We start from the raw sequence: 24,486 nt of genomic DNA, 5'->3' as shown, positions 1-24,486 counted from the left end.
CGTAAGCCATTTTGTGAACATCTCAAATCCCTTGAGGGTACACACAATTCAGGAACAACTTGAAGCTCACCTAACAATAAACCTTCATGGGAGGGTAGCCTAGCACATGCTTTCATATATAGAGCCCCAACTTCCCTCACCAGCATTGTCCATCTGAAATCCTGCACAGCTGGCGTCATTCAGTGTAGACCAGGGGTCTCCAACCTTTTCACCCCGTGGACCAGCTGGGGAAGGTGGGGCACCCCCACCCCCGCGCTCATGCGCATGTGCAATCAGTGGCATGGCGCTCACATGGGCATGCTGGAGCATGCGTGCACAGACACAAAAAGGCTGTGCAGGGGTGAGTGGGGGGGGAGGTCTGCACGACCCAGTCTGACTCAGGCCACGGACAGGCACCGGGCCATGGACTGGGGGTTGGGGACCTCTGGTGTAGACAATACTTAGCTCAGAAGGAAGCAACTTCCTGGGTTTGTAGAATTAAAGCTGCTGAACTTTGTATTATGCACAGCCTTAGTCCAGCACTCTGTATATGCTTCCCAAATATAAACTAGGGGACAAATTCTCATTTAAAAAAAATATGTCTAGAGCAAGTTTCCTGTTGCTTTTTACTATGCATGGAAGGGTAATCATGGAAGTAGCTGTGGCTAATTGACAAGGTGCTGGATGCAAAACTAGACACATGACTGACATGCGATCAAAACTTCATCTGTTAGCCATGGCCACTTCTCCATTTCTCCTTCTGCATATGGAGAAAAAGAGAACAGGATACTGGCCTGTTTCTTTTCTGTGTTGTTAGATTCATTTTGAAAATTTTGCTGATGTATACACAGATTGCCTTAGCATAGATTTTTCAAGTTAATAAATATTCAGGAGTAGTTTACATTGCTGCCGTCTGCACAGTACTAACAAGAGTTAGCTTGAATATCACTGCTGATGTCTGCCAAAGATTCTCTGGCACTACTGCTGTTGCTCATTAGCTTCCCTGCTGGAATTTCTCTGGCCTCACCACTACTGGAAATATCCATTCCCACCTGCTGATGTAGTCATTAACCCTGAAAAGATTAGATGTATCTTAGCCTGATGTAACGGCTTTGACCATTCTGTTTTGAGTGACCTTGCTAGGAATACAGAATTACAATGTCATCTAGCCTCCTGACAGCATTGCTCGCAGTTTTCCCAAATGATTAATTTGGTGTTGTTAAATATCTACTATTTTTGGTGATACCATGGGCTATTAAAAAGACAAATAAGTGGGTTCTAAATAAAATCAAGCCCGCATTTACTCTGGAATAAAAAATGACTAAGCTGAGGGATTAATAATTTGGGCACATCATGAGAAGAAAATATCACTGGGAAAAAACATTAATGTCGGGAAAAGTGGAAGGCAGTAAGGAATGAGGAAGAATAAACATGGGATGGATTGACTCAATACATGACCCATGACCTCGAATTTGCAAGAGTGAGGCAGGCAGTTGACAGCAGGATCTTTTTGAGATCACTAATTCATGTGTGCTATCTGCCATGAAACTGGAACTGACTTATAGTGACCCAAATTGGTTTTTCAAAGTAAGTAAGGTTTTACCAGCTCCACCCCTCTCCTGAGTTTCCATGGCCAAGCAGGGATCCAAACCCAGTCTTAGTCTATCACTCTATCCACTACACTACATAGGGTCACCATTAATTGGAAGCAATTTGGTGGTGCATAATACACACAGGTTGCTACTTTTAATTCTATTCTCTTTCAGTTTTTTATAAACAATGTATCTGAATGAAGTCTGCTTTTGTTGGAATGAAATTGTTGGCCACAGACTTCAAATATTTGCCCATACTCTATGTGCACAATAAAGCACATATAAATCCAGACAGTAATCTATACTTCAACTCTCTTTCAGGACAGGGGAGAGAGGACTCACAAGTGCTTTTGATCTGTTTCAGATAAGAGTGGAAGCCTTCAGGACATTCTACAATTGCCTTTACAGGTTGATTTCCAATTTTGTTCCCTTGTTTCTACATTGTTCTTCTAAGCCCTTGTCAAGCATCTTGAATAGAGTGCAGCAAGACTCATAAAGTACAAACAGCAAAATTGTTTAGCACAGACAGCATAATTCATGGCTTACTTTTTTCTTGTGCTGTATATTAGAGAAATTTTGCTTAAGTCTCTTTTAGTTAGCAGAACATAAACTACAAAAACAGTTGTAGCACAGGGAAAATGTGAAGAGGAATAGCTAAAAATCCCAGCTTCCACCCTGCCTCCTTATTTTCACAATGAAACTAGCACTTTACATATGAAAATCACTGAACAAGTAGTTTAAGTAGTAGTAGAAGAAAAACCTTTATTTACAGTTGATACTCAGTTACAATCAGAAGAGCAAAAGGATAAAGAGGGTGTAGATCTCTCATCTATCTGGAAGAGGGAGAAATCTATGTATCCTTGTGGTCTGGAGGTCAGGAAGCAGTGAGAAACATGTCTGCTCTGGCCAAAAGTCAGAGAGGAAGAGAGAGAGAGCAAGCAAACAACTGGAAGCAAATAGTCAGAATGAGGGTACAGGGGCTTGACTGGGGAAAAGGATATTGCTAATTGCTTAGTGGCAGAAGACAGTCACCTTAATTTGAGCAAAACCTGCTGAAACCCAGCTCCAGGCTACATGCAGGATTGTTAACTTCTACAATATTGTATAGAAAGGTTGAAGAAATTAATTAATTGGGGCAGGAGGAGGATAATTTGCATGGGATTGAGATGAATAACCATATCTCCCCAGGTTTTAAGACCTTTGAAGGAAGTTCTTCTCTTAGACTTACCAGCTTCACAGGCACATTTTGTGAGGATATGAAAAAGAGCATTTTCTGCGACTGCTTCCAGGCTACAGAACTGTCTGGTAAGGAAGGCCACACTGACCCCTTCCCTACAGTCTTCCTTCTGGCAAGCAAATTTCTTTTGTTTCAGGATAGGCTTGGGAAACTGCTTAGTTTTTGAGGAAGGGTCATCTGATGCTGGATGTTGTACTTTTAACTTGTTCTTATGGCTGAAATCCTGCTATGTACCTACACTCATGTAACTTCAAACTGGGCAAGCCATTGTGAGATTTGCACCCGGGTGGAAGTTCTTATCCAGAAAGCAGGTCTGCAGGTGCAGTTACAGGGTCAATTGTATGGTCAGTTGTGTCATTTGTTGTGATGTCAGTTGTGGTCGTTTATTGTACAGTCAGACATACAGGCTGTCAGGATGTAGCTCTCCACAAACTCCCTTAGGCATAACTTTATGCTGTGCCAAATACAAGAGGATTTCAGCCAATGTTTTTAAAATCTTTCATTCTGGAACTGTCTTAGTAGCATGCAGTAATACCCTTAATTGCTTTTAGCGGCATTTGTCCTTCAATATTTTGCAAGCCACCTTTGGTGTCCATATTGAGAGAAAGATGGAAATGTAAACAAATATATAATCCATTTAATTAGACAAAGTGAGGGTGTGGAGGGGCAGCCTCCCAAGTGTACCTCAGGAGCCCTTCCCTTGTTCCACTCCATGGAGGACTGGACCTGCTTGTTCTGAGTTGTGGATGGAAACAGTTTCATCAACAGCACTGGAAGGGAGCACTGGACTGCTAAGTCCCACAAGGATTTGTATTTCAAGAGGGCACCCACCTGCCCTGGCTATCAGTTCCATTGGGTAAGCCCTATCCTGGTGCTTTGAGGGCCAATGATAGCTTCACACAGTTTGCTTGGTAATGAAACCCGGTCTGGTCCTATTTTTCTCATTCAGGTTCAGATATTCAGCAGCCTTTGGAAGGTTGATATTTGAATGTCCTCCCTTCCAGCTGCACAGGGAAGTGTACTTGACCCAGTCATCGCCACATGACGAGAGGCAGAGAACCTCTGGCCAGCGCGTGGTGGGACTTGCTCGCCTTGCTCGGTAATGTATCCTCTACAGGCTTTCATTCTTCCTAATGTGATGGAGCTAGGAAAGAATTCTGCTGGGATGCTAGCCAATTCTTGTCAAAAGTGTTGTATCAAGACAGATCGTGTTGAGTCATACACTTCTATGAAATAAGATTCCAACTTAAAGTTAAGGCTCTCTAGCTTGCTTTCTATAAGTAATTATTTGGTTTGTGGAGTGTGGGATATATATGTGTGTAGAAAGAGCTGAGAAAGTTAAATGTCAGCATGATGGCATACCATTCCCAAAGAAGTAAGCAAAGGCTTAGTTTTGTAACCAATGGTAACTTCTCCCTATGTAATTATTTACACATGCTGTAAGAAATACCTTGATTATAGGTCCAGAAGAGTGTCACAACTCAGAACACTTTGCTTACAAGACAGTGTTGATAAAACCTGGCTTGGATATATGCGGGCTGGTTTCCAAGTCAGAATAGTTATCGAATACTAACTAATTAGTTTCCCACAGATGGGTGTGGAGGTCTTGGCTCTGTTTGTCTATTGTTTAGATCTAGATTCTGGATTGACTCCTTTTAATCTGTTTTTAATTTATCTACAATTTTGTACTGTAACACCAGATATCCCCATTTTTATAGTAAAACGAACTGATCATACAAATAGTTAAAGTACTAACATGTTAACCAATGGCTGAAGTATTGATTTTCTGCTGGATGTATCAATAGCTTCTGTTTTTATATATATAAAATACTGAAACTGAGGCTGTCATTCTTGAGGCACATCATGAAAAGATACATTAGATCCTTCAGTCTCGAGAAACTATGGTAACGTGCTCTGAATAGAGGACTTGGAACAGCATCTAGTGTGGCTGAGAAGGCCAATTCGGGAGAGACAATCACAAAAAGATAAGGCTCACTGGAAAAGACAAAGATGCTGGAAAAAATTTGAAAGCATCAGGAAAAGAAGAAGATTGGATATAAGATGGATTGACTGCATAAAGGGGAAAAACAGCCTCATAAAATGCAAATAGGTATGGCATCCAGACAAATGAAGCAAGTTACAGACGTCTGCAACCAATAAACAGAAACCAATAAAATGAAAAATCTTAGAGGTATAAATGCTAAAATCAACACTTTTTCAAAGCCTAGGAAAATGGAAGGGTATTAGGTAGGCAGCTAACTGTTGGTAACCGAAGCATCGAGTCAGCTTCCCTGGAGGGAGGGTCTTCCTGCTACTGAACTACTACTGAACAAACAGTCTCAGCATGTTAGACAGGGAATTGCGGTGCCATCTGTGGCTTGGATTCTATTTTGTCCATCATTTTACAGCATAAGGGAGAAGGTAATCCCAGTCAGTCCTCCCATACATCTGCATCTCCCTTCCTGTATCCTATTTGGCACCATTCCCAAGAATCCCCCAATCTGCAGAAGCACATTTTAGGGGAGTGGGAAGCTCAGAGGATGGAAGGGAGAAGGGGAAGTGGGAAAGTTGATTCCATGAACGTGAGCTCTGTTCCATTCGTAAGAAGACCGTTAGGATCCCGGCCAGTGTCTTCTGAGGTGCCGCTCTTATGCTGAAAAGCTGAGAACCGTCAAAAAGGCAGAAGCCTCCAGTTGGCTGCAGCAGCATTGGATCTCTTTCCCCAGTTTAGCTCTGATACCAGATGTAAGCCAACAACAACAAAAAAGAAAGCTTTGGGAAATAGCTATTTGGGAAATAGCTGCCCTCTCCAAATGGTTCTCCTTCAAAGTTAGCCTTCACCGGTCATGCTTTACAGCCCGAATCAGCAGATTCATTGCTAATACATGCGGCTATTTTGTCTTAAAGTTACATTAGTGTGATCAGTACTGGGGAGGCATGGAGAGGAGGCAAAACAGTAATAGCATCTGGTAGCTTTTAAGGTACGCAAGCTCCATTTGGTACTTGAGAGGGCCACAGTTAGCTTGTCCATAAGGATGTCCTATTTGTAATAAAAGGAGAGGCCAAAGACTTTTCATTTTGTTTTGTTTTGTTAAGAGTCTCAAACACAGTTTGAGTCAAGCAAAATATATCTTCAAATTAGGGTAGGGTGTCTGCTTTATTTTTGAGGTACCAATTTTTAATGTAATTTTGGCACATCATGGGCATATTTTATAGAATGTATAAAATATTCTATAAATTCATTCTATACATTCTATAAATTCATTCTATACATTCTATAAAGCATTCTATACATTCTATAAAACATCCACCATGTTTGTTAGACAAACTAGTCTCTCTCTCACACACACATGCACACACACACGCAAACACAAAATGGGGGGGGGAACAGCAGGAGTTTGAAAAGTCACGTGTATTTTATCAGCTGCAGGAGAAGCTGATAACTTACAGGGAAGTTTCAGATTGCATTGAAAACAGAAGGATCTGGTTAACTGCTTATGCACCTTTGCAGCTGTTCAGGAATACAGGTTGAAATAGAAATTGTGTGACTGTTTGCAGCTGTCCAGTTCAGTAAGTGCACCGTGAAACTTTCACAAACTCTTAGCCAAGCAAGAGACACCAAGCAGCACCTAACCTAACTTTTGTGGATTTAGGCCCACAAAATCAAACGGCTAGTAGAGCACAGGTCCCAGTTTTGAAGGCACTCACATCCACCCTTCTAAGCAGAAAGCTAACGTTTATTAAAGAAACACATTGAGAGAGGTAAGTTAATAGGAACCCTAATTCTAACTGACCAAAGTGGAGATGCAAGAAGAAATAGCTGCCTTCTCCTTTCTTGTGAACAAAGGCAAAATGTCTCATCTGTCCTCTCTGAGGGAGTGTCAAGAAGAAAACTGACAGAAGGAAAGGAAGTAACATCAGCAACAATAGGCTGAAGGAAGGTGAGCGCAAGTAAAGGATGGTCTAGGACACCCAGGGATTTCTCTCTCTCTCGTTCTCTTCCACGTATGTTGAAATGCATTCATTCCCTTGTAGGCTGAGTTGCACCCAGACATCTCTAACAAAACAACCACATCCTGTGTGTAAATACCCTACCTCCCCCTACTTCCCCTTGCTCTGAGGTCAGTCAAAGCAGAGGACTTGGCTTTCTTAGCAATTAACTTTTTATGTCTTGGGCAGATGGAGAAAGACATCATCCTTTTAATCTCTTCTCCTTTCATCATCCCACACCTCCATGCCACTTGAAGGAGACACAGTGGCCATTGGTTCCAGACAGGCCAACTTACTCAAGGAGCCTTGCTGGAATTAAAATCCCACTGAAGGAAAACCAGGGAAAAGGAGAAGAAACATGTCTGAGGATGGGTGGGGAGAAGGGCCCTCTTTTCATTTGGAGTACAGGAGAACTGGAGTTGCTCCTGAAAACAGGCTAAAGAGGGGGGAAATGTTACAGATCAACTTCTGAGATATTAAAGCCATTGCTGTCAGTGTTAGATCAAATTAGATGATATGTTCAGCATATTTTTACAAGAGATGCTCCCTCTGGTACGGAAAGGCAATTTGTTTGTAACAGCAAATAGAAAATGTTTAGATGAGGTGTGTATTGTGTAACATGAACCAGAGGTTACAGTATAAGAATAAAATGCTGGTGTCTGATGGCCCTGGGTTATTTAAAATGAAATTGTGGTTTCACCTAAAAGTAGATGGTGACATTTTCTCATATTTAACAGCCTGTCAGAGTTCTGCTCCTTCTTTTGGCTCACATCATGCCCGTGTATTTTTCAAATCCTTCTGATCCCTGAGATGTTGCTTTCTCTTCTCTGTGGAATAAACACAAGAAGACAACTTTCTTAAAAATATGCAAGACTTTATGTTTCTTACTGAATGCCTAGAAATGATCAAGAAGGAGGATTTTTAGAAGAGTGCGTGTGAGGGAGAATATTGTGGGCTCTTTCCCCTTTCCCTGAGTCTTCTTCATCGTTCTCAGACAGTTATCCCCGTCACGATGACAAAAAAAAGCACTACCTTCAGCTTGTTTAGTAAGAAAGGAACGGTGAATGTTATGTTCCAGTCAGTCCTTCTAGTTGGTCTGTCTCTCTCTGTGTGGCTCAGTCTTTGCCATCATTCAGATGAAAGGCATCAGTGAAATGTCTCTTGCTCCCCTTTGCATCTGCTGCTTCCTTCCCCCTCCCCCCTTTTTCAGCACTATGCTTCTCTTGACACCTGAATAAACACTTGCAAATATTTATCATGTTCTACCTCACTACTGTGTATTGAGATCTTTCCCACAACTCCTCATTGTAAAATAGGGAGCGCCTTCCTCCTTTTAAATATAAACATACATCTAATGTGCCCCTTGTTGCTACAGACATCTGTTATATGTGTAGGAGGCATTGTCTTGCTCACCAATTTGTCTTCCCATCTGTACATGTTTGCACAGTGATCTGACATTTGCAGTGGCTTCTTAGGGTCAATAGGAAGCAGGGTCTCTCTTGGTGTTGCACATTGTGGTTTAAGTGCCCAAATTGTATCTGACTTTTCTCTGCATGCCTTAGATTTGTTCCATTCTTTGGCTCAAGCTTGCTAGATTGGAAATGATGGAAAGCTCAGGTTTGTCAATATTTCTGGGCAATAATTGGACTGGAGTGACCGCATTGCAAGTCGTGATTTTAGCGAAGTTACTCTACAATGGTATGAATCATGAGCACTTCCTCTAGCAATCGTCGATATCCAGGCCACAGACACAAGATAGTCACTTATATTTCAGTATCTTATTTATGCCCACAAAGATCTTAACTGGAAACAACTACAACAATGCATGCAAGGGAAGGTGGCTATATTTTTTTAGAAATAATGACCCATTTCAACAGTTTACAGTTTCAATTATTTTTCTACAGGTTTATATATGTGTATTTTCAGCTGCATTTGAAGCACATGTAGACCTGGGTGAGTTTGTTTTCTTTACTGCTGACTATGCAGTGCTGTTTGAAATGTTCTACTTTTTCAAATAGGAGCTGAATGCTCATGCAGTTCAAATAGAGGAGCTCTCTTACACACCCATTAGATCCTCTTACATTGTCTTTTTTAAAAAATGTGCATGCTTTTGCACACATTTTTAAAGAAATTTTTGCTTTTGGTTTAATACTGTATTACCTTTGTGTGGACTACATGATCCAGATCACAATGAGACACATATATAGAGTACAGGTGCACCACAACAGAAAAGGAACAAATATAAAAACTCTTCTAGTTTGGGATCACCTCACAACCAAGGTTGAATTCAGCTTCTTTTGTGCCTAAGGCTCAATGAATCAGGAAACATCATCATTTGGGTACTTTCAAAAATGACAGCTCAGGCCTGATCTGAGCATCTTGTGGCTACAAGGACATGGGTTGCCTGGATTGTGTGATGTGATTCCAAAGTTAGTAACCCAAGATAGACATGTGACGCAGGTGTGGGAACAATGCTATGCTAGCTATGTTTTGAGACTGTCCAAAAAAAAACCACCCCGCAGTAAACATCCAAGATTATCTAGCCTGCTCCTAAAACCCTAAGGATAAGTCTCTCTTCTTGCTCAGGAGTGATGATCCAGTTTGAGAGACTTCAGCATCACAATAAACATTAACAGGAATCAGTATTTCCTCCTTCATTTTCTCCTGCTGCTGTTGCAGTAAGAAATGACACAATGCAAGCTCAAAGACTGTGATCTGGACACACGTTGTCACAGAATATCAGGATGGAAAAATAATGTGGCGTCATACTCAGTTTTTATACGGTATCAAGGATCATCATTCAACCAGTTATTTAGAGGCATCATTATGTGGCTTCTCTGTTTATTACAAAGATTATAGTTTGCTTTGTTTGCACATTATTTGCTTTAAAGCCACTGACTCACTTTATGGTGTTGTCATTCTGTAGACCCTCTTCCTGTTTCTGTTTCAGTCCCTCCCCTTAAAAAAAAAAAAAACCTGGCAAGAATATTGCCAGAAAATGGGATATGGATTTATTTAGGTATGTGGATCAAGGGATATAATTTTCCATTGGCCCATACAAACCACCAACCAAACTGAACATCCTGACTTGAAAACATCCCCTCCTACTAATGTGTGACTTCCTTGTGGGCAACCCAAAGTGCTTTGAATTTACCAAGCTCTATACTTCTTTTTTATGTCCTGTATTAAAACTTGCTTGTCTGTATTCCCTGTCAAGGAAAGCAAAAGCCCATTCCAGAGGTCTCCATGTTCTGTGTGGAGCCAATCCTTGAAAACTGGAGTGAAATACGTGGCCCATACTTCACCAATGCCGCGATGGGTAGCTTAAAGTCTTCAGTCTATTTTGGTGGTGAGTAAATGCCATGGAATGCATCCAACAAAGAGTCTGCAGAAGGGGTGGTGGGGAGAGGCGAGAACAGGCAATTATCCAGTAAATCAAGTGTGCAGGATGGAGATTTTTGAAATTTTTAACCACATAGCTTTTGAAACATTAAATTATTTCCCAAGATATCTCCAGACAGACTTTCAAGAAGCTGCCAAAAAGAAGATTATGTGGTGGCATTATGAAAACTGTGCACTAAGTCGTGAACTGGAGCCAAAATCCAAAAGGGAGTATGTTGCTGAACGTGTGCCTGGATTTTGCGTTTTTTCAGAAGGAAGAAATGGCTGCACCCTTGCAAGACCACAAATTGCTCTTTGAACTCATGCATTAGAAGAGAGGCACTCAGCAATGAGGTAGAGGAAAAGACTCTGGAAAGGGGTAGACATTGCTCGTGCGCACACATGGTTTCCCAGTTAGATCTACTTTTAACAACCCCTTGCTTTTTTTTTTAGACATAGGCAAACCTGTGTGTTTCTAGGAAGGGCAGAAAGTGGAGTTTTGTCTTTGTCAGGATGTTATGAATAAACATTGGGTGCATGCATATGTGAACAAGCTTTCAGGATCCTAATCCAATTACACATTACGGCAGATGTGTGTTTCCTGTGATGACAAGGTATTTCTTCCCAGAGTGTGATTCCTTATGCATGGACTTGCAAATGAAGCCCTTAATTATCACCCAGTGACCTATCACAAAAAACAAACACAAGCTAAGGTACAACAGGCAGAGGGAGGCACACCTCTGTTAGGCTAAACAGGTATTGTTTTCCTTGTAAGGGAGGGTGGCTTTTAATGACATAATAACTGTATCAATTAATTTGGGCCTTCAAAATGTGCTGAAGTTATTTCATGGCTGCTTCTCTAAGTGCCCAGTTCTCCATATATTTGGTCCTGTGAAATGGCCTTGACTAAGTACTGGCCTGGATTCAGCTCAAAATAGCTGCAAACACTCAACAGCCCAAACTCTCTGAGCAGGATAGGTACTGGCTCAAATCCTAAACAGTTTTATATGTCCTATCGATGCCACTTGTATTCATTCACTATTGCTGTCCAAAATTAAGATTATAGGGTTGTCTTTGCTGAGATCAGCTCTTTGCCATTTGATGTTCAAAGACTGGATCTAGAGGGCTAAATGTGTTCCATTATGCATAAAACAAGTAAATAGCACTCTACACCCAGACAATCCAATTCTTGCATTTTAAAAAGCTGCATTTTGTGACCTGCATAATCTGCATAGAATAGCATAATGTATTATTTAGATTAATTCCTCAGATGTGTTTTTTAAAGATTTTGCACTGCTTTTTCAAGCTAGGGGATCATGCCAGCCACGTAAGCTGCCTAGAAACCCCAAACTCTTAACTGTAGCTTCTGGAAGTTATATTCAGCCATTCCTCTGATTCTGATTTTTTTTTCCCCCAGCAGGCAATGCCCACAAGCATGTATTTTGTACAATAGTGGCTGGAAAGATACTTTCCATTAAAAAAAAAAAGACCTGAGATTTTTTAGCAGGCTGTATCATACATCCAGTGTGGTCTATGTTTTCTATCCTACTGAAAAATTTATGCTGTCTACACACAGCCCTGATTTGAAACACTGAATGAATGAGACTTGTTTAACACTAGCAACCCTGCTAATTTAATGAGTTGACTTTAGTTAGAATTAACAATTTATTTTAGCACTATGTGTATGAGTACTGACTTTCAGCCAGGGCACAATTTATCAAGGCTGTATGTTGCACTGAGTCTCAGTTCTGACAGAAAGGCAGCATATAAATCAAGTAAGCAAAATACAATTTCTTTTTCTTTCTTTTTCTTTCTTTCTTTTGTTCATTCGCTCGTTCGCTCGCTCATTCGTTCATTCACTTGCTTGTTCTTTCTTTCATTCTTTCTCTGTTTTAAATTGTATCCACAATTTAAAACTATGGATGTATATGGAACATAAGAAAAATTACAAACAAATTAAAATGTTGTGATAATTAGACTATTTTTGGCTCAATAGCGTTATCTCAGCCATTTGCTAGATTTATTTATTTATTTATTTATTTATTTATTTATTTATTTATTTATTTATTTATTTATTTATTTATTTATTTATTTATTTATTTATTTATTTGATTTTTATTCCGCCCCTCTAGACCATGTCTACTCGGGGCGGCTTACAAAATAAAACAAAACAGTATAAAAATATATAAAATCATAAAATTACAAATTTCAATTTAAAACAATTAATTTAAAGAGAGGATTACCAAGATGGAATAGCCAAAAAAAAGAGAGAGAGAGAGAGAGAGAGAGATCTACTTTCGCACACATGCTGGGGCATAATTTGCATGCATATAAGTGCTGCATTGGTTGAATTTCTCCACAGTCACAGAAAATTTGTCCTGTAGGCAAGAAGCCTACAGGACACTTGATTATTATTTGATCTTCCTCCTTCGCTTCAAAGTCTATTCAATGACTTCCAGATGGTCTAGTTAGAGTCTTCTCCTGGTGGGAAACACTCTTCAGCATTCATCCATTTGGCGTTGCTTTTCATAGGTTTAGCATAGCCTCTGCTGGTTTAATATTTAATACTAATGAAATAATATCCAAATATTAAATACAAGCAGTAGTATTAAACTAATCCAATATGAATCTATTGAAAATATTTTGTTTACTCACATGTAGTTAACCAGCACGATATAAGCCACTACCTCTTTGCTGCCTGAATTAAGACACAGTGACCGAAAACTGTTGCGCAATAGGAATGATTATCCGGCAGTGGAAGATTCCTGCTGTTTAAAGGCTTTCTCTTCAGATTTTGGGGGTGCAGATGACTTCAGCCTATTGTGTGCAAGCTATGTGCACCCTGTAATCACAAAAGGAAGGCTTTAATCAACAGAAATCTGCCATAGTCAATAACGTCCTTCCCAGTGTGCAAATGGAATTACACAACAGAATTTCAGCCAATTAATCAACATATTGTTGATCTCCCTCACTCTGATTTATCACCAGCTTTGTCCTCCAGCTTTATCTAGAAAAACTGTGGTGATTTCATCTGTAATGCATCACAGCATTTAGGGTTCACCTGAAATTCCCAATTGTGCTCTATTTTTGGGGCTGAACTTTTGCCAGATAAGACGTAATTAGGTATAAACAAGTTGGAAGAGATATTCAACTGGATTCCCTTGTTGGACAGCATGTCCATAAATGATCGGCTCTATTAGGTAACGTGGTAAGTGCTTCTAAAGTGCACATGTAGTTTGGAGTCAATGCTCTATAATTATTTTAGTGTAAGGGCATGAATCTGTCCCTTTCTGAAAGGTAACAGGAAGTAATTTGCCTGTAAACATGTCACTATTAAAGATGAAGGTAACCACTTTTGAAGATAGAATTAAAAGGGAAAAACATATGATCTCAATGAAGCAGAACACCCAGCTGTCAAGAATAAAATTAAATTCAACAGGGAAAAATGAGAGGGGTTCTGCATAGCAAAGAAGAACTAACAAACACGAGTGATATGTAACATTCATCTTTCTTCTCCTTGGAGATTAATCTCTGTCAGGAAAAACTAGGCACTTCAAATTTGCTTTAATTTGTTTTGAATGGGCACTGGGATGCAGCTCTATACCTACCGATTCTGATCTGTGTGGCTACAGTGAAAAAAAATGCTTCCACCTCCTGTTCAATTTAGACCCATCATTCTGGGTTTGTTTCTTTGCCTATTCTTTCAACTTATCTACCACCCCATAGTGTGAGCACTCTCTGAACCATTCATAACATGGGCATATTAAACAACAACAACAACAACAACAACAACAACAACAACAACAACAACAACAACAACAACAACAACAACAACAACAACAACAACAACAACAACAACAACAACACAATATAGTAGTCAGATAAGTATAAAAAACCAAGAAAACCACTGGAACTAACCAAACCTATGTTTAAATAAATAAACAAATTAAACAACTTCAGATATCTCAGGTAACAAGCATTACAAAAAAGCAGCTTTAAATGATCCTGCTTTACTAATTCCCTAAAAATGGAGAGGGTACCTGGTGAACCTGTATTGGAAGTTTGTTCCAGAGGTATGGGGCCAGAACTGAAAAAGCCCAGTTCCTGATATCCACTCTTTTGGCCTCCTTAGGGGGTTACCATTTTTAACAAAATGGACTATACAGACACGTGGGATGGATAGCTGTTTTGTAGGAGAGACATTCCAACAGGTATCGAAGCCCTAAACCATTTTTTAAATGGAAAGAAAAAAAAAGATGATGACCAGCTGTGAAAGCCAGGAAGAAAGCGGTCTTCCTACTGACAGTGTGTTGTCTTCTTTTGCAGAGGACAAAGGGGGGGGTGGGGTTCAAAGGCAGCAGTTCCATTGTGGATGTAGGGTTGGGAGAAAATTCTGTAATGAGATGATGCATCTGAAAACCCAGAAGCAGAGATGATAGGTAGAGAAGTCAGAACAGGACAGTTTGAAAAAGACCGGGGGAAAAGACCTGGAAGAGAGGTGATAGAGTAGCAAAAGGGGATAAAAGGGAATAAAAAGTAGGAGGGGGGGAGAGGAAGTTACCCGCAGGCTTGGAAAGAGTGACACTAAAGAATCCTTTGACTGGGGAATGGGAGAAACTGATGATTCCCTCCAAAGAAGCCGAGAGATGCAGGAGGAGACAGCTGAGGCACCATTTTGCGATGACACCAAGACCAGAGCAAAGAAAGCTATAAAAAGAGAGGGCAGAAGATAGATAAGGAGACTACGAGAGCAAGGAGGGAGTCAAGGTCCAACTGGAGACTGGCTTGGGGGAATAGGAGTGGTTTCGTGAAAGGAGCGAATGCTGAACCGGGTGTTTTGCCTGGGCTAGTAACCTGGTTTGAGGAATCTCCCGTTCCCACCTTTTCACCCCAACCCAGACCTGTCTGGCAATTAGAGACAATGTTAAACCAAAGATGGATGTTAAATTTCATTGTATAAAAAGCCCAGTGAAACGGAACTTGAGCCCTTTGAAGCTGTTGACAAACCTATTGCGATGTTAAATAAAAAGTTGGAAGAAAAAGTGAAGGCATTCTCGTTCTTGAGTCTTGAACTAGGGACCTCATCTGGAGATCATCCTGAACCCTATCATACCAGCACCTTGAATTGAGCATGGAAACTAACAGGAAGCCTTTGGAAATATGACAGGACTGGAGATATGTGTTCATATCTACTGATAGCTGTGATCAGTCTGGCTGTTGCAGTTTGGACCTGTTAAAGATTCTGTATTGAATTTAAGGGCAGCCTACATAGAAAGCATTGCAGCGATCTGTTTTGGGGATTACCAATTCATAAACCACAGTTGTGAGGCATTTCTTCTTTAGGTAGGGGCACAGCTGGGCAATCAACCAAAGCTGGCAAAAAGCACTCTTGGCCACAGCAGATATTTGTGCCTCCATAGAGAGGGCAGGGTCTAAGGGTACAACTAAACTACAAACCAAATCCTTCAGGGAATATAACTTCATATAGACCAGGTAACAATGATCTTCCCAACAAAAGGATGTTTGTCTTACCTGGATTCAGTTTCAGCTTACTGGCCTTCATCCTCTCTGTTATCGCCGCCAGACAGTGCTCAAGGACCTGTACTTCATCATGTAGAGATGAAGAAAAGGAGAAACAGAGCTGTGTGTCGGCTCCTTATTGATGGTGACAAAAAACTCCAGGTGTCCCTATGACCTCTCTCAGTGGCTTCATATAGGGGTTAAAAAGCATTGGGGAACTGGTCAATCCCCAAGGGACCCCAAAACAAAACTCCAGAGGGTAGACATAGCCTCCTCAAGCTTTCCATCAAGGAAGGACTGAAATTACCAAAAATTGCACCCCCAAGTCCTTAACTTGGTAGATGTCTCAGAAGGTCAACAGTATCAAAGACCACAGAAAGATCCAGGAAGACCAGCAGGGTTACACTCTGCCTGCCTGCCACCTTTAGGACACTGGTTCTTAACCTTGGGTTACTCAGGAGTTTTGGACTGCAACTCCCAGAAGCCTTCACCACCAACTGTGCTGGCTGGGGTTTCTGGGAGTTGCAGTTCAAAAACATCCAAGTAACAAAGGTTAAGAACCACTGCTTTAGGAGATTGTCTTTCAGGGTGACCAATGCAGTTCTGGTTCCACAGTACAGCCCAAATCCCAACTGAAATGGATCTAAGTCTAAAATTGTCTTCTGGCCTTTACTGTATAACATTTTCTTTTTCTTGAAATGCCCAATGTGTTGTATTCAGTCTTTAAGAGGAATACATTTATCTCCCCTTTCACTTGCACCCGAATATTAAAAACAAAATACTGTAAGTAAGCAGACCTGAGCTTCCCGCTTCCCTGCTGCTTTTCTGTGTCAATAACTTTCGTTATATAGGCTGCCATTTCTATCACTGAATGTATCATACTCTCTTTCTCTCTCTCTCTGTTTCTCACTCATATAAAATTTTGAACATTGTGAAATTTCACTCAGATCATGTTATATAAGGTTCCCTATTTCCAGAAAGCTAACTAATTTCCCATCAACATCAAAGGAATGGTGATTGATTTGTTTCCCTTATATGTAGGAACGGAAAGCATTAGTTTATTAAAAATGGTTGCCAGTGAATCCCCATTAGGCTATTCTCAAACAAAAAAACATTTCAGTTTGACGAATACCTTTGCATCTTTGAACTATATTAGATTTGCTCCAGTGCCTCTTCCAATAAATAATTTGGGTCATGGAAAACTTGCTTTTAAAAATTAGCCATGGCTTGAAGGCTTCAAAATGAATATAAATAAAAATAAACTACATTTTGTAGGTTTTAAGGTTTGCTTCTTGTCCGGGCACACGGTCTCAGTAATACTGATCTCACCACATACGGTCTTCCATTCTGACTGGGCTTCAACAGCATTCTGCAATGCAATACAAACTGGATCAGTATCTGCTTCTGCCGCCTTTCCAGAATATTTGAGATCATAAAAGTCCAATTAGAAAGAGAGATTCATTCTCCAGAGGCAGCTGTTTTACTTGCTTCTTGTGTATAATATCTCACCTTTCCTTGTGGAAGGGTGAGATGTAAAGGAAAGGAAATGGAGCCATTTTTTTAAATTTTAGTTAGAGAGGCTGCTGAAATTTGGAATTCATTGATTTGAAAATCAGGAGCTGGCATGCTCCATGATGCTTGAATGTTTGTCTTTGCTTAAATCCAGGAAATTTAACTTTCTTGTTATTTAAACAGAGTTCGTTTTTAAAAAATGTGTTCAATATATTTTCCCTTGGCAGAAAGCAGCAGTGACTTGAAACATCTCCTGATGAAGGTGAAAGAAGAAAATACATAAGCAAGACTGGAGCTGATTATGAAGAAGACAAAAATTGCGAATAAAAAAGAATTACATAACTCTGATATTCACAAGGAAGAAAGTGAAATTGTTAACTATGTTCTATACCTCAGTTCAATCATGAAATGGAGGCTGTTTTCATAGAGTAAGAACCACCCCTGCGGAACTGCTGAAGTTTTTGAACTTTGCACGCTGCCTTTCCTTGAGTAGTTTTGGCTGGGAGGGACCTTTCTGGACTAGGGTCACGATCAATCTCTCCGGCACTAACCAATGTTCCCTCCTACCTCTGTTTCAAAGAGAGCCTCACCTTTCTGCTATGGTTCATTTTTCCCTCTTCTTAATCTGTTGGAAGTCAGTGAATCTGTTGAAGCCTGTTGCTCTTGAGATTTTGATATGAAAATGTATTAAACATTAATGTTGTGTAGTTTAATGTAAAATGGCTGATTTTACCTGAGTCACTGTACTGATTGTATTCAGGTGTGGGTATCAAGGACTAAGACGTTCTAATTAAAATTCTCAACAGTTGCTGCAAGCAGTCATGACTCTCTTTTTTTAGTTTTGCTGTTTGATCTCTTCAGTTGTAAGTAGTTAAACTTTTATTCTTTCCATTACAGCCACAATAACTCAGAGTGAGTTATTGAGAATGTAAGTGCCAGTTAATGAGAAAAGGGCTAGACTAATCTGGGGAACGTGAAGTTATTCTGCTCTGTGAATCCCTGCACTTCTGCTGTGCAGCTAGAGGAATTTAACAAAAACATTCAAAACTTTACAACAATAATGGCAGTATGCAACCCTGGAAACTTATTTATTTATTTATTTTATTAGACTTTTATCCCACCCTTCTAGATGATGTCTACTCAGAACATCATTTCAGTCTCCCTCTGGCTCTCACAGTCTCCCTCTGGCTCTCTCAGTCTGTGTGGCTGGTAATGGTTGCCAGTTAGTACTGAGAACATAGAGTGGTTGCACGGTATAACACGGTGGGTGAGTAGGACATTGTGTTCAGTGGAGCCATCCAGTTCTGGCACTACACACTAGATAGTGTGACAGGATGGGAAAGGGGTACTTCAAGTACCAATGCTGGACTTCGCCATATGCAAACAATCCAGGCTCAGTATAAGCTGTACAGGATTTTATTCCTACTAAGAGTAAAAAAAAAATGTTTTTAAAAATTCCAGTAACAAGAATGTAAATTCAAAGTATGTTCAAAGTCCATCATGGAAGTGATTCAAATATTTTAAAACCCCAGCGATGACTAATATGAAAGTCACGCCACGATGTTCCAAAATGTTTGTGTTTATTGCCTTTTCCCATAAACAAAAATGCTAGTGTTGCCTGTTGTATGTGCCCCATTCCATCTGGCTGTGTTTTCCATACAGATGTCAATAACCCCCCTCTTTGGATTAAATCTCTCTGAGAAAAACACGAGATGCTATTTCAAAAGTAAAAGTTAACTGGCAGGGGGGGAAAAAAGCACACCCACAACCCAACAAAACACATCACCAACATTAAGGAGTGGGCAGACGTCAAGCTTACTCCATCTGTTTTTGGCAAACAATAAACTGCAGCATTAAAAGTGTTTGCAGTGTTAAAAGTGGTCATCCCCCAAATGCTGAGAATATGTGATCATTATAACAGAAAATATTCACACTTCCAAACAGCTTCCTTTCTCTTATGATTCTTCATTGGAAGTTAAGCACAGGCTTTGTTTGCAAGTATGATTGCTCAGTCATAAAGGTCAGCTGGAATTATGTCTGTGAAACTGAACAAACAGTTTGGCTCTGGGATTTATCAGCTAGAGCCTGAAGTCAATTGAAGATATGAATTTAAAATTAAAGAATAGCGAGCCTAGAAGTGTGTTGAGCTTAAATCTCTTCCACTACACACACACACAAAGTTCTGATTAACCTGCATTTAGTTTCTGATTAAACTAATTGCAAGTCAGAAATTAATGTCTACTGCAAACCATCATGATAAGTACCACTAAACACTGATCTATTTTTCTCTTCACCTGAATTAGGCTGTGGAATTGCATACACAGAGTGAGACTTTACTGCAACTGCTCTTGTCCCTTTTTGAGTGGATGCACAAACCTTCTTAATGAGTCAAGGAAAGGAACAACTCATTCTTCCTCCTTCCAGAAAAAAAAGGTGTGCACAGTGCTAATTGGTTGGCCCTTGCAATAGCCACAATCCTGTTCTCTCCCTTCCTGGAACCGTCTTTGGTGTTCTTTCTGCCACAGACTACAACTCTTTCCAAATAATTGTGTCTGATGATGGGCACAGTGGCTGAAATCCTGTTGCACAATTCTGCATGCACAATGAGAATGATGTCACTGGTAGTGGAAAATTCCTGCTGATGAAAGGCTGCCTTTGACGATTTTGGTGTGCCAGCAACTAATATTCCAGCTAATAAAGTTACGTGCACCTCAAAACTGTTTTAAAGTCTTTAATCAACAGCTACTTGACAATGTTTTGAAGTGACTTGATGGCATATAACATTTGTTCACACTATCTTACTTACGTTGGTTCACTTGCAGCTATAACTAATGGGTAATTGTAACTTCTGAAGTATAGGCGCCTTGTAAGCCTGGGATGGTGAACCTTTGGCAGTCAAGTTGTTTTCGACTTCATCTCCAAGAATCCCCAGACTATAGGGCCAGCGGTAAAGTACTGTGGGAATTGTACTCCAAAACATCCAGAGAACCAAAGATTCGCCACTTCTGCTGTCAGCAGTTTTCTTCTTCTCTAAGAGTGGGATCTTCGAATGGGTCTTAATTGCTCATTCAGGATCAAACCACATCCACTCCCACACATACTGTGGCTTACTGCTGTATATTGCTGGGAAAACACACACACACACGTTACTGCCATTAAGACTGCAGCTAAGCTGAAAAGAAACAGGGAATCGGTACAAGTGTGGAGAGTGGACTAAAGGTAGTGTCCCTCTTGATGAGAAGGCAGCAGAACTTCAACCCTGAAAACACAGGCTCTGCTCGTCATGCTGTTTGGAGGATTCTGGGCTTTGCTATACAAAGACTCCCAGCAGGGAACAAATCATAAAACTGTGCAATTTGCAAATGTGTGATTTTGCCACATTTAGCTTCTGTAAATGAATCTGGGTTTCTTTTCCTTATTTTTTTTGTTTTGATTTTAGCAAAAAGATTTTGTATGTCTTTACAAGAACTGCCCACCTTTGTTTCTCGAGCTTATAAGTGTATGCCTAGTGCAACAACTCAGTCAGAACTACTCATAAATGGGAAGGCTAGAAAACCTAGTATGGAGTAGTAAAACCTCCATGCTACTTGATAAACTATTAGCCGCTCAGAGTGGTATAAATATACCAGATGGGTGGGATATAAATCAATCAATCAATCAATCAATCAATCAATCAATCAATCAATCAATCAATCAATCAATCAATCAATCAATCAATCTAGCACAGGAGTCATCAACCCCTGGTCCGCGGCCCAGCGCCAGTCCGTGGACTTCCTTTAACTGAGCCGCAGACACGGATCTCTGCCCCCTGTATACACGCACGGGGTGTGTGTTGCACTTGAGGAGCAGCATGTCACGCTTGTGCATATGTGCACAAGCGCAACACGGCGACCCACAAGCGTGACACGCCCACCCACTCTCAAAATCTGCCTGGCTTCTAATTTCAGCCCAATCTGGAGCGGGAGCAGCAGCAGCAGCGGCACCTACTTGGTGAGCACGGGGCTTCCTCCCTGCCTCGTAGGGGCTGGGTCCCACCTCCCCCTCCCAAAAGCGCCCATGCATGCAGAAGGGGATCCTTCTCCCTGCCCAGCAGTCTTCTCCCTCAGGAGTTTGGTGCCACCAGGGCTTCTAGTTTTAGCTCTCTCCCCCCCCCCCATTCTTCATGGTTCACCTGGCAAGGCTGCTGCTGCTGCTGTCACCTCGTCCTCTCTGGCTGAGGTGAAGGAAGGGCCCAGCTCGCAACCTGGCCATGTGCTTCTCCTTCCTCCCGTCTGGTGCTCCTCCGCTTCCTGCCGAGACGTGCCACGGGAGGGGGTGATGCCAACAGAACAGCCTTCTCGCACATGTTCCCCTCCCCGTCCCCTTTGCAGCCTGCTGCGGAGAGCTTGCGCCCGTCCGTCCGTCCTTCTTGACAGTCTGTCACTCGTTCCCTCCCTCTCTCTTCCTTTGCTTTTCCTTTCCTGCTGCTGCTTGTTTGCCGCCGCTGCTGGAACAAGGAACAAACAAAAATTTGAAAACAACATGTGTCGCGCCAGAGACTGAAAGGGAGCAGTTTTGCTTCAGTGTGAGTAGAATTCTGTCTTCGGGCCCTGATGTAGTTTATTTGTATTTAGGACCCACCATGTACCACAAAGAGCTCTACCATCCAATACTCCACTATTCCTTTCCATCCCCCAGTATATGACTTCTGAATCACCCATCCCCTTCTGCCTAATGGTAGGATCAAATGCAGACTGAAAGAGGAAAAAAGGAAATTCAATTTTTAAGCAAGGAACATCTTACTCCAACATGTCCAATTGAAGAGATAGTGGTCTTCTCATCCCTTTCCTATTAGAGGCTGGATGTCATTGTGGCCATTCTGACCATACATGCAATGACTTTAAACAATGATACTCTGTTGTATCCAGACCAATAATTGATTATTCTTCCTGCACTGCTTCTTCCATTCATTTTACCTTTTATTTGTTTCATTCATTTCATTGTTACCAGCAGTAACAATCTCCATCTGCAGCTCTTGGAAACTTCTGTTTAAAATTTATAAGGGTCCAACCCTTGGATCTCTATCCTTCAGGATCAAGAGAAAGAGGAGAGCTTTTTTTCTTAAGTCCAAATGGGAATGCCACTAGTTTGATGTTTTCTTGATAAATCAGCAATGCTGATCATGTGAGCCCTGTCTCGGTAGTTCCCCTCTTGTGTGATAAGAGGCAGAATCAGTAGGAAATCAGCATAGTGTCAGGCCTGTGAATATTGTTGAGGATATCCTACATTTGGAGGGGGTGGGAGATGGAACTTTGCTAGTGGCAGTCGAGACTGCTTTTGGGATGAACTGTGGAGCTGCTGAAAAAGAATGCAAAAGAGAAAATGTAGAGGAGACATGTAAACTGTCTGGAAAGCATTTGAGAATTTTTGTAGTTAAAATATTCCGCTGTGGTCCCTTGTTGACTATTGACACTTTGGAATATACAGTAATACTATGAATTTCCAAAACACTGTAGATTTATTCACATGATATTTTAAAGTTCATGAAATTAATATTCAATGTTTTCCTCCACTACCATTGTTTAATCTCTGCCCACCCACTCCCAAAATAAAGAGACAGACACAGGTGTTGGAGTTAACTAGGGCCACACTTTATTGCTTTTCACCTCCAATCACTCTCATCCTGCAGAGGGGCCTGGACATCATGCGGATCCCTGGGGCAGGCTCTAGGGGTATCTCTTACCCCCTCTCCAATCCTAAGTGGGTGAGTCCCAAGCCCCTGGTCAGAGCTGTCCCCTGAACAACTTGTACCCAGCTGGCCACAGACTGGGAAGAAAAACCTCCCTATCTGCCATCCATCCAATTGTCTAGAACTAAGACATGCAATGGATGGGACTATACCTTATTCACCCCTCATCCCAGCAAGTGAAATGCTAGATCCTGGTTGCTATGATCCTGGGTGCGGTAGGACCCCATGTCCTTTTTGGGAGCTCACTGAAACACACCTTCTCTTCTGCACTACTTGACAGTTTGACCTATTTAAACATGACTCAAACATAGAATAGCCCTCAGAAACCCATGGGTAAACAGTGTGGGATAGGCAAAAATATGTCTGCCCACCTTTTATATGGCAATCAGGTGAGATGGACCCAAAATTCCTATCCTGCCCCAAAGCGACCACCTCAGCCACACTGGACGCAGGGCGGGCTGGTTAACTCAAAGGAAAAATGGCTGGCTGGGGGCAGAAGGACCTTATAATTGCACCAACATCCAGCCCCAGCACAGCCTTATGGGAACCGCCAATTGGTGCCTCTAGATCTGGAGATGTGGGAAAAATAGTTCCAAGCCAGTGCATGAATCCACGCCAGCAGATGTATACATTGCCTACCAGCTCCAGAAATACAGAGATGGACTCAAGTGTTGGAGTTAACTAGGAACACACTTAACTGATTTTAACCCCTCTATTCAGGGGTGGGTTGTGGGGGGCATGTTATAAATGGTGTGAGGGATTGGTTAGGGCTGTCAGGCATGTGGGGCATGGAAGGGATGAGGGGAGTGCATAGTGGGATGCTTTTTGTCCATGTGGGGCAGAGGGGTCATCATGTGGCATGGTGTGGGATTGGGAGGGGAGGATCTCCTATAGGGGAGCCATACAGCTGGGAAGAAGGTGGAGTGTGTATGTATGAGAGGGGAGCTGAGTGGGTCTAGAGGTGATGTTTTTTGTTTTTTTTAAAAAAGTAATAGTATGTCTGGGTATATGCATATGAAGGGCAATGATGGGGGATTGTGGGTAGGAGGAGAAGAGACACGTTCTGTCGGTTGCTGGAGGGAGGGAGGTGTGGGAAGGGCAGGTCAATGTGACAGTGGATGGATTCAGATGGAGGGACTGAGTGGGGTGTGTGTGAAGATTTGGCTAAGGAGTGAGATGGAGATGAAATGTGTGGAGTATATATGGGAGAGTGCAGGTCTGGATAGGAACTTGTGTTCCTCCCAAACATTTACTTACCTCTCCTGCCAACAACCTATTTTGTTGTTTAGTTGTTAAGTCGTGTCTGACTCTTCATGACTCTATGGACCAGAGCACGCCAGGTCCTCCTGTCTTCCACTGCCTCCCAGAGTTTGGTCAAACTCATGTTGGCAGCTTCAATGACACTGTCCAATCATTTCGTCTTCTGCCATCCTTCTCTTGCCGTCACACTTTCCCAACATCCGGGTCTTTTCCAGGGAGTCTTCTCTTCTCATGAGATGGCCAAAGTACTGGAGCCTCAGCTTCAGGATCTGTCCTTCCAGTGAGCA

General features: G+C 41.5%; 1 long non-coding RNA gene across 1 annotated transcript; it reads left to right on the top strand.

The window, feature by feature from the left end:
* Nucleotides 1-342: 342 nt before the first annotated feature.
* On the top strand, nucleotides 343-20,884 carry LOC140705434 (uncharacterized). Its single transcript, XR_013543538.1, has 2 exons — nucleotides 343-10,147; nucleotides 17,439-20,884. It is a non-coding gene; the product is annotated as an uncharacterized LOC140705434 (long non-coding RNA).
* The last annotated feature ends 3,602 nt before the right edge of the window (nucleotides 20,885-24,486 follow it).

The sequence above is a fragment of the Pogona vitticeps genome, chromosome 3 (assembly GCF_051106095.1).
Source record: "Pogona vitticeps strain Pit_001003342236 chromosome 3, PviZW2.1, whole genome shotgun sequence".
NCBI classification, from domain to species: Eukaryota; Metazoa; Chordata; class Lepidosauria; order Squamata; family Agamidae; genus Pogona; species Pogona vitticeps.
This window is presented reverse-complemented; position numbering and strand designations above follow the sequence as displayed.